Raw genomic sequence first — 11,987 nt, forward strand, 5'->3', positions numbered from 1 at the left:
GATGACAGGAAGACCCACCAGGATATTTATGATTTTTAGAGGAAGTATTTGTCTCTGAATGTCTTTTGCTTTCTTAGGAATCATTAATTTATTAAGTGTTTATTTGCCATTTTGCTTATAGTCGTCTGGTGAGGAAAGTGGATACTGCGTAAAGACGTGTGTTGAATCAGAAAGCTCTAGAGCTGAGAGTCTGACGTCTGACAGGGGCCACATTGGTATGGTTTCTGAGAGCTGCGTCATGATTTGAACCTGTAATCCTAAGCCAAATAGGAATTGTATTTTGGAGTATGCATGTGCAGAATCTACCACTTACTTCCCAAAGTCCCATTTTCCCCTTCTGCCCATTTCCTGCTTCTTAGCAGGGACATGGCAACATACAGCTTTCCTCAGATTTTCCTGCATCTTGATGTGGCCCTGTGACTGCGTTCTGGCCAGTGGATGCACTTGCAGGAAGTTGTCTTAAAAAGAGGGGCATTGGGGGTTAAAAAGCCTCCGACTCCTGATTTCGGCTCACATCATGATCTCAGGGTCCTGAGAGAGCCCTGCCTGGGGCTCTGCACTCAGCAGGGCGTCTGCTTGAGTTTCTCTCTCTCCTCTGCCCCCTCCCACTCTCTCTTTCTCAAATCAATCAATTAATCAATCTTGAAAAAACATAATAAAGAGGGGTCTACCCATCCCATCCCCTTTTGTCCTTCCTGCTAGCTGAAATGTAGGCGTGTGATCAATGGAGCCTGAGCAGCCATCTAGGGCTGTGGGATGGAAACCTGTTTATGAATAGCAGAAATAAGGTAGAGATTGCGTTCTCCCTGACAGGGATAGCAGCCCTGAGCTGCCTGTCCAAATTTCTAGGTGAGAAACAAATTTTTCTCTTGTTCAAGTGTTACTATTTTGGCTTTTCTTTTGCTGTAACCTAATGGAATTCTTACCAGTACAGTATATTTTTAGCAGCCCCCACAATTGCTTCTGTTAGTACAGCATTTAGGATGTAATAATTCAGGAAAAACGTAGTTGTCGTTTTCTATGTGTGGTCATTAAGGTACTGTTATTGGTGCCGATGAGTTTAGCGGTTCCGGATGCCGTTGCTGCATAAAAATTTAGTGGTGTAACAGTCTTTGTTAATGCTTACACATGTTGTGGGACAGGAATTTGGAAGTGGCCTGGTGGGACAGCTTTTCTCTGCTATACAGTGTCTGGGGTTCGGCTGTAGCCCTGTCTTTACTCATTGGGCAGGAAACTCTGGGGGTTTCTTTAGCCACAGGTCTGGAGGGTTGTGTTGGCAGGCAGCTAGGACCTTTGCTACGTTGTTGTTGTTGGAACACTACATTTTTTTTCCTAAAAGATTTTATTTATTTATTTGATGGCAAGCAAGAGGGATCACAAGTAGGCAGAGCGGCAGGCAGAGGGAGAGGGAGAAACAGGCCCCCTGCGGAAGAGAGAGCCCAGTCTGGGGCTCCATCCCAGGACCCTGGGATCATGACCTGAGGCGAAGGTGGATGCTTAACTGCCTGAGCCGCCCAGGCGCCCCTAAGAACACCTTACATTTGTGCTGTCTTTCTGTAGTCCCTTTGTCGGCTTTTTTTGGCCTCTTCACAACCTGGCAGCTGGATTCTCAGAGTGCGCTTCCCTAGAGAGCAGGAGAAGCACATGGTGTTTTTATGACTCGTCTGAGTATCCACTTAACATCACCTCAGCTCTTCTCTGGTGGCTGACGTGGTTGCCAAGGTCTCTCTGAGTTCAAGGGAAGGGTACATGGTGGACCCAAGCTTGATGGGGGGACTGTTAGGACTACATTACAAACAGGATTACGTGGGCCGGGAGAGACTGTGAGCCTTCTTTGGGAAGTACAGTCTGCCACGTCTGCTTTAATCATTCATCGAGACTGAAAGGTTATGTGGGGGGCACCGAGGAGGGCAGTGAGCATTATTTTCTCTTTTCTGTTCCCTGGGTCCGTCTGGAGCATAGGTGAACTGGCTGCATGGTGCCATTAGAATGAAAGCAACGTTGCATTTTACAGCTCCCGGAGTATGTGTTCTGGGACCACACCTGTGAAATGCATAGCGCGCGCGTGTGTGTGTGTGTGCGCGCGTGTGTAGGGCTGATAGCATGTTCCACCATAGCGTAGGGACTCTGATCCTTTTGAATTTGTATAACTTTAGAGCTCATCAAGATTCTTCCGTATGTATGATCGCTTTTTTTCTTTTTAATTTCAATTTTTTATTTAAATTCTAGCTAACATATATGGTAAAATTGGTTTCAGGTGTAGAATTGGGTGGTTCATCACTTACAACACCCAATGCTTCTCCCAAGTGCCCTCCTTCATGTCCATCACCCATTTAACCTGTACCCCGCCCACCCGCTTCATCAGCCCTCAGTCTGTTCTCTGTCTTTAAGAGTCTCTTATTGTTTGCTTCTGTCTCTCTCTCTCTCTTTCTCTCCTTCCCCTGGGTTCATCTGTTTTGTTTCTTAAATTCCACATATGAGTGAAATCATGTGGTATTTGTTTTTCCCTGCATTTCACTCAGCATAATAACACTCTGGCTTGCAAATAGCAAGATTTCATTCTTCTTTATGGCCGAGTGACATTATGGTATTTATACACCACATCTTCTTTATCCATTCATCAGCTGACAGGCATTGGGCTCTTCCCATAATTTGGCTATTGCTGGTAAAGCTGCTGTGACCATCGAGATGTGTGTGCTCCTTTAAATCAGTATTTTTGTGTCCTTTGGGTCCCTGGGACCTACTGGGTTGTAGAACAGTTCTGTTTTTAAGTTTTTGAGAAACTTCCACGCTGTTTTCCGGCATGGCTGTGCCATTTTGCATTCCTAACAGCAGCGCAGGAGGGTTTCCCTCTCTCTGCATCCTTGCCAACATGTGTGATCTAATTTGATTCACCTTGTAACCTCAAGAGGGAGGAAAGACCATTAATTGCCTCATGTTACAAATGCCTAACTAGAACCGAGATAAGTAAAATAAAATTTTTTTTAAAGATTTTATTTATTTATTTGTCAGAGAGAGAGGAGCGAGAGTGAGCACAGGCAGACAGAGTGGCAGGCAGAGGCAGAGGAAGAAGCAGGCTCCCTGCGAAGCAAGGAACCGGATGTGGGACTCGATCCCAGGATGCTGGGATCATGACCTGAGCTGAAGGCAGCTGCTTAACCAACTGAGCCACCCAGGCGTCCCAGTAAAATAAATTTTTAAAAAGGATTTATTTATTTTAGAGAGAGAGAAGAGAGTGCATGTGAGCAGGTGGCGGGACAGAGTGAGACGGGGGGAGAGAGAGAGAAGCAGATTCCTGACGGAGCAAGGAGCCCGACAAGGGACTTATTCCCATGGGGCCTGAGATCCATGACTTGTGCCGAAATCAGGAATGGTACGCTTAACCAACTGCGCCACCTAGGTGCCCTGTGAGATAAGTAAAATAATTTACTGAAGGTTGCATGTGGTAGAGATAGTAATGCTTACTAAGTATCTCATTTGTTCTACATTTCCCAGCTCTCTTAATTAACTGAGCCTCCATGAGTAGTTATGGCCATGAAATCTGAGTGAAAGTGACCAGTGTAATTTCTGGGTGAAGAAGGGGAAGTCTCTAATCTTTCCTCCCCTTCCGTGGCAACCAATGGTGCTCAAGATGGCAGAACCTCTGCCAGCCTGAGTCCCAGAGTGACTTGTAGAGCAGAATCCCCTTGCCTATTCCTGTGGGACATACAGTGCAGGTGAGAAAGAAACTTCTGGTGTGTAAAGCCATTTGATTACCTGGTTAATTTGTTTCCACAACATGGCTTACCAGCCTGCTTTGACTTACTGGTGGCACAGCTGATAAGCTATACTTTGCATTGTTCCATGCTGTTTCTGTTTACAAGAAGAGACATTGGATTCCTTATCCTGTAGTGTGGGTGGGACCAGAGAGGTGGAGCTGACCAGGTGAAAACTACCAACTGGGAGAGTCCACACACCATCCAAGAGACTAGAAGCTTCTCATTTCCAGATAGTTGTTGCCACTCAGGAGTACGGTCCCTCTGTTCCCGAGTTTTTCCATTTTTCAAGAGAAATGAAAAGCCTAGATGTTTACATGAAATCTCATCTTTTAATGCTTAAATATTAAATTTATTTTTTAAAAAGATTTATTTATTTTAGAGAGAGAGCTAGAGAGCAGGGGGAGGGGCAGAGGGAGAAGGAGAGAATCCTCAAGCAGATTCCCCACTAGGGACAAAGCCAGGTGTGGGCCTTGATCCCAGGACCCCAAGATCATGATCTGAGCTGAAATTGGGAGTTGGGTGCTTAACCGACTTAACCACCCAGGCGCCTCAGTGGCTTGGTTGTGTCCGGCTCTTGATTTCGGCTCAGGTTATGATGTCAGGGTCCTGAGATCCAGCCCCGAGTTGGGCTCTACTTAAGATTCTCTCTCCCCATCTCCATCTGCTCTTCCCCTACCCACTTGCGTGTGCTCTTTCTCTCTCTCGAAAAAAAAAAAAAAAAAAAAGGAAGAAGGAAGAAAACACATGAAGCCAAACAATGTATTTGTAGGTGAAATTCAGCTGTGCCAGTTTTTACCACAGTGCAGTCAGTGATTTTCAAACTTAGTCTGTTGCTGGTTTTGAACAGCACATTCTAAAATTGGATGTTAAGTTTACTTTTCAATTACAAATAAAATCAAAGTATTATCTAATTCTTATGAGAAGCAGGAGGTACTCCTTAAAACCTTCTTATTATTCTACATAAGAAAGGAGAAAGCATATGATTTCCTGAAGAAGTTACAATTTATTGCCAAGAAAAAAAAATAATCTCATAGAGCTTTTTACTCCAAGTAATTAAAAAAAAACTAAAACAAAAACCTCTTGAGTCAGAAAATCAAGTATTACAGAGGCTACAAAGGAAAGCAGCTTTTCTCACTCTCAATTCTGCTCCCAGAAGCAAATGTCTTCAGGTGCCTCTGTTTCTATATTTTGGGGTATTTACCTCCATATCTCTAAATAATATTCTTATGGTGTTTACAGTGTTTCTTGGCTTTTCAACTTGATACATCAGCCCTTGACTTCCTGCTATGGAAAGATGAAGATTTAACGCACACAGCTTCCCCACACATAGTTTGAGCATTGTTTGTTGTCCAGTTGGTTATTATATTAAAGGCTTAACATAAACCTCTTTTTTTTAATTCCATGAGATATCTGTTGTAACTGTTGATTTCCTCTCTCAATGATTTGTTCAGTCACAAGTCACGAACAGTCCTACAAATAATAATGGCTTAGACAAGAAAAGGGTCTGTGTGTTTTTCCACAAAGGAAGTCTGGCAGTGGCCCGTTGGCTAGTGTTGCTGTGGCTACTGAACTGTTCTTTAGAGAGCTGGTTTTTGTCTCCATGCTCATGGCCTCACGGTCACAAGATGACTGTCACAGCTGAAGGTGACTCATCTCTTTTTGAGGAAGAAGATTATAGGCTCCAGTTGCATCTGTCTGCTTCTATTGGAAAAGCAAAAGCTTTCTCAGAAGTTACAGGAGGGGCATCTGGGTGGCTCAGTGGGTTAAAGCCTCTGCCTTCAGCTCAGGTCATGATCTCAGGGTCCTGGGCTCCAGCTCTCCATCGAGTCAGGCTCACTGCTCAGCAGGGAGCCTGCTTCCCTTCCTCCCTCTCTCTGCCTGCTTCTCTGCCTGCTTGTGATCGATCTCTCTCTGTGAAATAAATAAAAATCTAAAAAAAGAAAAAAGAAAAAGAAACAGGAGACCTGCTGCTGGTTACATCGGATTAGCCAAAATGGCATCACTGAGGTGTCAGGAAGTCTGGAAAAGCAGGTACTTCAGTAGGCACATTGCTGTTTTGCCTAAAAGTGAGATTTTATTAGTAGGGGAAAGTGAAAGAGACATTAGGTAAGTAAGTGGGTAGCAGTGCTGACTACGTTATTTCTCATGGGAGGCTTTATGTGGAGGACCCTTGCAGCTGGCGGCTAATGCTTTTAGTGCTGTTTCTGTGATAAATAGCCCTTGATCTCGACGGCTTTTGTAGCCAACTTTTTTTTTTTTAAGATTTTATTTATTTATTTGACAGATCACAAGTAGGCAGAGAGGCAGGCAGAGAGAGAAGAGGAAGCAGGCTCCCCGCCAGGCAGAGAGCCTGATGTGGGGCTCAATCCCAGGAGCCTGGGATCATGACCTGAGCTGAAAGCAGAGGCTTTAATCCACGGAGCCACCCAGGTGCCCCTGTAGCCAACTTTTGATGCAAAGCCATTCACTACAGCTTGGTGAGATAGTTCTGGGAGGGGTGTAGTCTGAGGTATTCTTAATGTGTATCCTGACTTCGGTGTGATTCGGGGGTTAGACTTAGGATATTCAGAGCAGTGGTTCTCGGGGGGATGGTGGGGAGGGAAGGGTTGGTTAACACAGTGATTAGTCACGGGGCTGGGTGATATTTGAACGTGTGGACCCCAGGGATGCCAGGCGCTTGTAGATCATAGGACAGTCCTCTATAGCCAGCAGTTGTCCTGCATCTCAAATAACGTCTGTATCTCCCCCTGAACAATTAAACATGAAAATTTTGTTTATAATTAGAAAAATCACCTCCTGACAGCTGTTGGCTGGAAGCTGCCCCAACCCAAACTGCTAAGCCTACGGCGTCCGGCTGAACATAAATAGTTTTATTCGATACTAACATCTGACAGAGCCATTCTATGACTATGACGGAGCAAGGCAGAAATAAGGACACTGTAATCATGTTGGAGCATAGAAGCAAGAGTACTGCGCAGACCACAAAAAATGACCAAACACCCTCTGCTCCTGGCTTCCACGAGTGACTGACTGCTGCTGCTTTGCCAGCTAGCTTTAGCCCCTGTTTCTGCCACCTCCCATATTAGCATGCTTCATTTTCTGCAAGCACCCACTCCAGAGTGAACCTCCGATTCCTGGAACCCTTCTTGAAAGGAAATGACACAAGCCCAAGTCCTAGAATAAATCCTTCCTAACACCCAGTACTGAGCATCCCATGGTGATCCGAAGGATCTTCCTTGTGCAAAGAGTGTTAATAAACCCACCTTGGCGTGACGACAGCTCTGTCTCCCATGGTGTCTAGCTGGTGAACACTGACAATAATGATCGGAGCCTAGACGCTCAGTCCATTGTACATACATAAACTAAAATGTACATTTTTTGTTACTGCAGTTTTGTGATTCTCACCCAGAAATGCGACTATCAAGTGAGGGAAGGTTGTACTCTTTGCTTAGTACTTTAGCAAGAGTATTTCACCATTTTGGAAACCCCTGTCACCAGTGGCGACGTTGCTCATAGCATTTGAGTTGCAACTCAGACGTCAGTGGAGCTGCGTTGGTCAGCATCCGTTGTGGCCCCATTCATGGTAATTACATATACCTACGGGTAAGCCTCTGACTACTTTCTTACTGTATCTTCAGAAGTTGTGACCATTTATTTTCATATTGAATTACATGTCACCATGAGTTGCTTCCTTTCATTTCTCCCAAGTTATAGTTAGACATAGTGATTCAAAAAACGCCTAAGGTATGTTATATGATGTCTGTCTGTACATTTTTTTGAATAAAGAAAAGGGCATTTAAAAATATTTGTCATAACAAGCGGCCGTGGTACTGAAGGAGTGAGAAACACTGGTTTGCAGTTATTAGCGGACGGTCGGCCCCTTAGATCCTCTTCACTCCGGTGCTGCTGAAGAGCAGATGGATTTGACCTTGAACTCTGATGTTCTAATCGGGAGGTAGATGCCATAGTCCAGAAACCAGCGCTGATATTTTGTGAAATTGGAGAGGCCAGTTTCCTCACTTGGATGGTATATCCTAAGTGGAATGTCTGCTGTTCTCAGTGAGTTCAGTATATGCCGATGGCATTAATTCAACAGAAATCTTATGTATTCCATTTTCTATCGAAAGAGATCCTGGAGAAGACTTTAAGCCAACTGTCTTAAATATGTTCAAAGAGCCAAAAGAAAAATTAATCAGATTTGACAGGTGAAATAAACAGAAAACTTGAAAATAGGACTGTTGTAATCATCCAGTTTGAGGAGCAGAAAGAAAAAAGAATAGAGAGTGAAGATAACCCAAGGGTTTTTTGAGACAACATCAGGCATACCAATATACACATTATGGGAGTCCTAGGAGGAGAAGAAGGGGGCAGAAAGAATATTTGAAGATTTATTGCCTGAAAACTTCCCAAATTTGATGAAAGATTTGGGAAAAAAAAACAGTTACTAATCTGCATATCCAGAAGCTCAACAAATCCTAAGTATGATAAACTTAAAGAGAACCACATCTAAACATACCATAGTCAAGCTGTCAGAAGCCAATGACAGTGTTGAAAGCAGCAAGAGGATGCAACCCATCACATATAAAGGGTGCTCAAAAAGATTAAAAGCTTGCTTCTCATCAGAAATAATGAGGTCAGAAAGCTGTAAGATGACATATTCAAAATAGACTTTAAGACCAAAAAAAAAAAAAAAAAAAGCTCCAAGAGACAAAGGACAGTACATATTGATAAAAGGGCCAGTCCATAAGGAAGACATAACAATTATATATGCACTTGGCAAGAGCTCCAAAATGCATGAAGCAAATGCTGAGAGAATTGAAGGGAGAAATAGACAATTCAATCATTATTATTATTATTGTTAAATATTCACTATTAGTGATTTTTAATGATTAAGAGATAATTCATATGAAATATGCAACAGAGTCCCAGGTGCTTGGCATATGCTCTGTAATGGTAACTATTGCTTAGAAGGAAAACTTGAGTTGCTTTGCTAGTGAAAGGTGGCATGGTAAGGAAGTCTAACAATGGCAGTTGCAAACTTCAGTATCTCACTTAAAAAAAAAAAAAAAAAAAAGATTTATTTTAGAGAGAGAGAAGGGGAAAGGGAGAAGGAGAAAGAGAATTTCCTGAGGCCAGAGGCTGACACGGTTTGATCCCATGACCCTGAGATCACAATCTGAGCTGAAATCAAGAGACAGCTGCTTAACTGTGCCACCTAGGTGCCCCAGTATCTCACTTCTAATAACGGGTACATGAATGAGGCAGAACAGCAGGGAAATAGAGAATCCAAGAACACTGTAAACCAAGTAGATCTAACAGACATCTATTCCATCCAAGAACAGTTACCATACACATTTTACTCAAGCGTATATGGGATATTCTTAAGGATAGACCACGTGTTAGGCCATAAAACAACCCTCAGTAAATCCAAAGGTACTAAAACCATACAAAGTATGTTATCTTACCCAGTGGAGTTATATTAGAAATCAGCAGAATCAAATTTGGGAAATTCACAAATATGTGGAAATTAACACACCGAAATAACCAGTGGGTCACAGAAGAACTCACAAGGAAGATTAGAAAATACTTTTGGGATTAATGAAAATGAAAACACAGCATACCAAGATGTATGGGATGCATCCATGATAGTAGGTAGAGGGAAATTTATAACTATAAATCCCTGTATTTATAACTACAAATTATAAACTCTCATTAATTGCTCGTGGGAATGCAAAATGCTGCAGCCACTTTGGAAGGCAGTTGAACATTTTCTTATAAAACTGAACATACTCTTTGCATATGGTCCAGCAGATGTGCTCCTTGATGTTTATCTAAATGAAATGAAACATGTCCATACAAAAATCTGGATATGGGTGCTTATGGCAGTTTTTCTGATAATTGACCCAAACTGGAAGCAACCAGATGTCCCTTGGTACATGAATGGTTAAACTGTGGTACATCCAGACAATGGAATAAAATATTTTTTTGTTTGTTTGTTTTTTGAGAGAATGTGTCTGTGCGTGTTATCACATCCATGTGTGAGGGTGTCGTGGTGGGGAAAACGGAGAGGGAGAGAGAATCAATCCGACTCCACGCTCAGTGTGGAGCCCGACACAGGGCTCGATCTCATGACCCTGAGATCATGACCCAAGCCGAAATCAAGAGTCACACACTTGACTGAGTCACCCAGACAATGGAATATTATTCATCGCTAAAAAGAAACAAGCCACAAAAAGACATGGAGGAAACAAATGTATATTACTAAATGAGAGAAACTGATCTGAAAAGATGACACGTTTTGATTCTAACTCCATGACATTCTGGAAAAGGCAGAGTACTGTGTTGGTACTTTAATGACGGACGCACGGCGTTGCACATCTGCCCAGTTGCAAAGTGTACACCACCAAGAGGGAGCCCTAAGGAAAACTGTGGACTGGGGTGGTGATGTGTCAGTATGGGTTCATAACTGTAACAAAGATCCCACTCGTGGGGATGTTGATCATGGGGAAGATTATGCATTTGTAGGGCAGGGGGTCTATGAAAAATGTATTTGCATATTCTCAATTTTGCTATGAGTCTAAAACTAAAAGTCTTAAGAAAACAGATCTCAAATCAATAGTCCCATTTTTCACCTTAGGAGACTAGAAAAGGAATAGCAAAGTAACCCCCCCCCCCAAAAAAAAAACAAGGAAAGAAATACGAGAGAGGAAAGAAACAAAATAGGAGAACAATAGAGAGAATCAACAGAACCAAACGGGTTCTTTGGAAGGATCGACAAAATTGACGAACTTCCAGCTCAACTGACTAGAAAAAAAAGGTTAAAATTACTTGAAGCCAGGAATGAAGGAGGGGCCGTCACTACTGAGAAAAAGCAATCCATAACCGAAAAATCCTTCTGTAAAGTAATGGTTATCCTAATAGAACATAGAGCATGTTCCACTCTATGGTGGTGGTTTGGGTGTTTTATGTATAAGCTTTCAGACTTTGTGCTTTCCCCAAAAAGTGCTTTCTGTGACTTGTTTCATCCTCACAACATTCTTGGAGTTGTGCAGGAGTGTCGTACCTGGGCAGATGTAATCACAAAGAACCTGTGTTTGGTTCAGACACACCTGCGGCATGGATCCAGGTCTGTGTCCTGGTTTTGACTTTGAACAAGTCACTTACCCCATTTTTATAGATGAGTCAGTAAGCTGAGTCTAATGTGTGAGATCACCTTACCCTTCCAGTTAGCAGGGGGAGGGAGTCACGAGGATTAAATGAGATAATCCACATAAAATATTCAGCATGGCCCCCAGCTCATGGTAAGCATGTGATAATGGTAATTGATTCAGAAACGAAAACAGAGTTCCTAGCTAGTGAAAGGAATGGTCAGGAACTCTAATCCCTAGCTGAGTGGCTTTTCTTTAATTTAGATTCCCATCCAACATACGGCGCAGAGAATTCAAATGTAGCAAAGCAGTCAGTTGCAGGAAAGAATGCTGAATCTCTTATTTCCCATTTTGCTTAGAACAAGAGAGGGATCATAAGATTATCTGAGCTGGCAACTTGCTATCGTGTTCGTTTATAATTTATATGTAAAAGACATCTTGTTGTTTACATTTTTCAGATGGTTGTTGAAATCCAACAATGTCGTGCATGGATTCATCTTGATAACTGTAAACATTTCTTCTAGGATGTTGCTTTTCTCTGCCCGCTATTTTCCCTCTTTTTTTTTTTTTTTTTTTTTTTTTTTGAGTTGGAGGGTGGATAGGGGGGAGAGAGAGAGAGAGAGAGAGAGAAAGAAAATTAACGCAGGGCTCTGTCTCACACCCATGACATCATGACCTGAGTGGAAATCAGGAGTCAGACACTTAACTGACTCAACCACCCAGGCGCCCCACCCTCTTTTTGCTTGTAATGTGCACACTGCCCACTAGATGGCAGTACATCAACATAAAATGTCAGTGAAACGGTCCCAATGCAGCGCTGCCTTAGTTATTTTGGTTTAATGGAAAATGATGATTTTCCTGGAAAATTAGCCTGCAAGTAGTGAGTTGAGACTAAATCCCTGTTTCCTGTGGTGCGATTAATTAAAATCAGTGCTGATTAATAGATGCTGGGGGAGTAAATAGAATAATGGACCTAGAATGTACGAGACACAGAGATAAGGTCCTGTGGACACAAGGAAACGTTGAGAACTATCTGTGATGTGTCTGCTTTCCTTATATTGCCAACTTTTCCCTTCCCCCA

The sequence above is a fragment of the Mustela nigripes genome, chromosome 16 (assembly GCF_022355385.1).
Source record: "Mustela nigripes isolate SB6536 chromosome 16, MUSNIG.SB6536, whole genome shotgun sequence".
Lineage (NCBI taxonomy): Eukaryota > Metazoa > Chordata > Mammalia > Carnivora > Mustelidae > Mustela > Mustela nigripes.